Source organism: Postia placenta, assembly GCF_002117355.1.
Source record: "Postia placenta MAD-698-R-SB12 unplaced genomic scaffold POSPLAscaffold_9, whole genome shotgun sequence".
In the NCBI taxonomy this organism is placed as follows: Eukaryota; Fungi; Basidiomycota; class Agaricomycetes; order Polyporales; family Adustoporiaceae; genus Rhodonia; species Rhodonia placenta.
Window position 1 is genome coordinate 89578 of NW_020169840.1, and position 5260 is coordinate 94837.

A 5260-nucleotide genomic window follows, 5' to 3' on the forward strand; every position below is an offset into this window, starting at 1 on the left:
GTGCAAGAGACACCGGTCTTTGCACCGGGGGACAAGGTCTGGCTTGATGCTTGGAACCTTAAGCTGAAACAGCTGAGCAAGAAGCTCAGTCCCAAGCACCTCAGGCCATATGCCATGCGGCAAAAACTCAGAGACTTAGATTACAAATTGGTCCTGCCGAAGTTGATGCCAGTGCACCTGGTGTTTCATGTCTCCTTGCTGAGCAAGTACACACATAGTGACATCCCAGGCCAGGAGCTGGAGGAGCCATCTGCCATTGAGGTTGAGGGTGACGAGAAATATGAGGTTGAGCGGATCAAGAATTCCAGGATCTTCCAGCATTAGCTACAGTACCTCGTCAATTGGAAGGGTCATGATGACTCGCATACATTATGGGAACTGGTGTGCAATGTTGCAAATGTGCCGGCCCTCATAGCTGATTTCCACCAGAAGAACCCAAATACCCCTCATCAATTCAGCACTGCTACCTTCAAAGGTCTCAACTTTCAGCCAATGCCTTTGCTGCTGACTGAAGCATGCTGCCGCTCTGGATGGAAGATGGACAAGGGTGCCTCGCATGAGGTCATGTGCCATTGAGGGGGGGGTAATGTCACGAGTTGGTACGGCGTCTAGCCGTTTTTTAATTTTTTCCTTTCTGCAGGCTCGAACCCGTGACCTGTACTATATGCTCAAACAGGACAAGTCGCTATCTATTGTACGATTAGATTAGATGGGGTGGCAGTGCATGGCACAGCCCAGATGCCGCTTACACAGCCGCACTGACTCACCAGCCCCTGGGGCTGCATCAGCAACACTGTGCACAGACCAACTGTGCATGAACCAATGTGCACAGCCTGCCCTAAATCCCCCATGTATATAAGCTGGCCTCTGCTGCCCTAGGGACCTCAGTTTCAACCTCTTGTCCCTAGGTCAGCAAGCTCTCATGTATCCTTTACTTACCTTCACTAACTAATGCATTACTTGTCCCTAGCCTTAGATTTGAGCTTGCTCACCATCGCTTTGGTCAACCCAGTTGAACACCCCCAGCCTTTTGGTTTGTTCATCCCCTGTCACTTGACCCTAAGTCATGACACTAATGGTCATAACAACTCACTACAATAATGACAACACCTGACTCTCATAACCATAACAAAGTACACTAATGAATGTAAGAACCCACTGTAACCACTATAGGAACCAACTCCAATGTGCATAAGAACTCACTCTAATCATCATAAGAACTCACTTTAAAAACTGTAACAACCCATTTTCATGATAATAGCAACTCATTCTAATAATGATAAGAACTGATTGTAACAACTCACTCAAATAATCACAACAACCTGCATTAGTGACCCTATTAACAGGCTTGTATTAACCATTGCAAGGTATTATATTGGTTATAAGGACTTGCTCTAATGATTATAAGAAAGTATTACTATTGCCATATGAACTGGCTCTGACCATCATAAGAATCTACTTTAGTAACTATAATAATAATGTATTGACATCACATTAATTGTTATAAGAACCATAAGAAAGTAGTATAATAATTGAATAGTGCACCCTAAGAACCTACTATAACTATCATTAGACACTACTGTAATGGTCATAACAACTCAGTGTTATGGCTATAGCAACCTACACTAACACTCTTCCCAGCTTACTGTAATGATCATGAGAAGATACTATAATTATGATGACAAGTCACTATGATCACTCTAATGACTATAAGAACCCCCTTTAACTGTCATAGAAAGTCACTTTAATGATCATAAAACTCACTCTGATCACCATAAGAACCTGCTGTAATAACCCTATCAATGTGTTTGTATTGAATATCAGAAGATATTGTGTTGGTTATAAAACTCACCACTTTCACAAGTACAAACAAGGATTACAATGATCATAAGAACCTACCCTAATCACTAGAAGAAAGTATCATGATCACCATGTAACCCACTCTAATGGTCATAAAGACATACTATAATCATCATAAGAACATACTTTAATGGTTATAACAACTTACTATAATAACTATAACAACTTACTATAATGACCATAATCATCCACTCTAATGACCCTTAGAAGCTGTTCATGCCCCTACAAAGCCATTATAATAAAGATCACAAAGTGCTCTAATAATCATAATAAGGGTTTGTATTAGCCATAGAAAAGTGCTATATAAGCCATAAGAATCCACTCTAATGACCATAAGAAAGTGTCCTAATAATGTTACATTGTCACTGTAATCACCATTGAAACCAATTTAATGATCATTAGAACCTGCTCTATTGATTATAAGACCCACTCTAATGATCATTAGAAGACACTACAACATCTTGCTTCAATCACAATAAGGAAGTGATGTAACCACCACAGCAACTCTTTCCAATCACTATAAGTACATACTATGATCATCATAGCAATCCACTTTAATGACCCCACACATGTGTTTGTATTGACCATAAGAAGCAATTGATTTGATTATATCAGCTCACTCTAATGACTATAAGAATGCATTATTATCATCATAAGAACCTATTGTATTAGTGATAATAACCCACTTGAATGTGTATAATCAAGGGTTTCAATGACCCTACAAAGTCATTGTAACATGGTAACAAACCATTCTTAACATATAACATCTTACTCTAATACCCATAAGAATGTGTGTTTTTATGACCATTAGAAAGTATTGTATCAGTCATACTAACCAGCTCTAATGACCATGTGAATGTATCCCAATGATGTTACAACATCACTATGATCACCATTGCAACCAATACAATGACTATTAGAATCTGCTCTAATGGCCATAAGGGCTTATCATACTTACTGTATTCAATGAGGATAAGAATCCGCTCTATTGACCATAAGCATCTGTTCTATTGGCCATAGAAAGATGCTTATACAGCATAAGAAACCAATCTAACACTGGCCTGTGGCAAGGCCAGCCACCCGGAGCTTGAATCCCGGCATTCCGGCCTCACTTTGGAGTTCGAAAAAGACGTCGATGGTTCTCAATGCTTGAGAATCATCGACAGTATGTTTGAACTCCAATCCAGGATGCCGGAATGCCGGATTTACAGGTGTTCCCTTGAGCTCCTGCATTATTTTGTGAATAGCTCCTGTTCCTGTGAGTGGATTTGGCTCACACTTGGTATGTGCAATCCTCAATATGTACCTGAGGTATTTGTAAAATAAAATATGAGAAGGACAAATTCTGCACTTTCTATTTCAATTACAATGCTACTAGTGTTATAATCCTGTTAGCTCAAGTAGACAGAAAATGCGGTATTGCTAAAGGCTTTTAGGTGCTATATCTAACTTCAGGATAATATATGGGATGTGTATAGTATATATACCCCTTCCCCATGTTACCTTGAAGGGGGACACATCATTGAACTGTTATTTCAATTACAATTCACATAATGGGTTTAAATGCCCTGTTTAACTTAAAACCACTGTTGTAATGGCATTATTTGCATGTAGCAATGCAACTTGAGAAATCTTCGATACTAGGAGTCTCTATGTTAACTCTACAACTACTACAGCGGTGCTTCTGCTAAGTGTTGCCTTTGTTATACAAGTTTGCTGCTTATAGTTGCCAAGAATGGATAAATGGCCTTTCTAAAATAGAAATTGCCTTATATGGTCAAAATCAAAGTCGTAGTCCATCAATCCAAATGTATGGCAGACTTGGTTTGAAGGCCTATACTTGAGTAGTTAAGCCACAAAACACATAATAAAATTTGAACACATTGTGTATAAAAGTTTTCTTGTGACCAAAACACTTCAACTGTCAGTAAAACCCTGCCAATTTATCATATATCCATTCTAGTAATGTATAACAGCCACATGCCTTGTATAAAGCTATTGTGACTTGAGTATTAACATTGTAATACATAATGAGACTCAACGTCAAGGAATATAAGTGTAGCAGATACTATATACAGTTCACCACAAAAGTGTTGATAGAATTGCTTGATTCAGAATGATCACTCTATATCTCTGCAACAGGAGTAGCTACCTACATGAATGTTGCTGCGTTGGAATACCCAACATATGAGCTTTGAAACGCAGCCACAGTCATGTCATTTGCCTATGTACTTCCCACACAGTGAAATGATCTTTGAGGTCATGTCTTATCAATGCTTTTGTGGCGATCACTCTGGACAACAGAATTCATTGCTAGTAATTCTTTCCAGTTGTCTAGCATGTATCTCCCAGCTGGACAGTGATATATAGTACCCAATTCATCATTGAGAGGCATAAACAAGTGTGGAAACCCTGCCAAAAGTAGCACACAACCTGCCTTTTCAGATGAAGATGACTATTTACTATTTCATGTTATTGAGGCACATACCTATGTCAGGCTGGTACTTGTACTTATTTAATCCATTCATAGGAGTATATATAGCATACTACAAGCAAGTTCTACCCTCACAGACACTCTGGAGGCTTTGCAACAGGCAGTTACCCTAGATGATACTAGTGTTGCCAGGTATTGTATCAGTAATAGAGTGGCCAAAAAAGCTTACACTGTTATATAACTTTACACAATCATGCATTAGGTATACTACAGTGTGTTCAGACCAGTTGCGGACAAATACAAAGCAGATTACAGTCTGTGATCAGTGCAAACACTCAGTACGTCACTGGCTTAAAACCTAAGTGTGATATAGCTGCAACAGTATTGATTAATGAGGCATACTGTGGGTCTTGAAAGTCAACTATGAGCTGTTCCACACTATCCATAACATAATCTGCTTAGGACAGCTTTCAAGAAGGGTTGTATGGCTATGCCTGCTTGAAGGCCAGTGACATACTTTGGGACATATACACACCTGCGGAACAGCAGAAGCCCTTGTTCAGCATTCCACTCCTCAAAGCCTTTCTGCAGCCGAGGGGGGCCGAGGTTTTGCACCTGTTGTCATCCTCATTGCTGATCTGATGGTCTGATCAGTGCAACAGGGCATCAGCCTTTCCATTTAATGTTCCGGCTTTATGCATGATGCAGAAATCAAAGCGAGCAAGGAACAGCAACCATTGCACTTGATGACATGTGAGGTGCTATGATGTGTGCCAATACTCAAGGTTCTTATGATCAGTCATGATCTTGAACTGTTTGGGCAACCCCTTGAGGTAGTGGTGCCAATCTTCCAGCACTTCGATGATTGCAAGCATCTCTCTGTCATAGATCTCATAATTACGCTGGACAGGGTCCATAGCGTGAGATGTGAAGGCAACCAGATGCCATTTGCCGTCATCCTGCTTC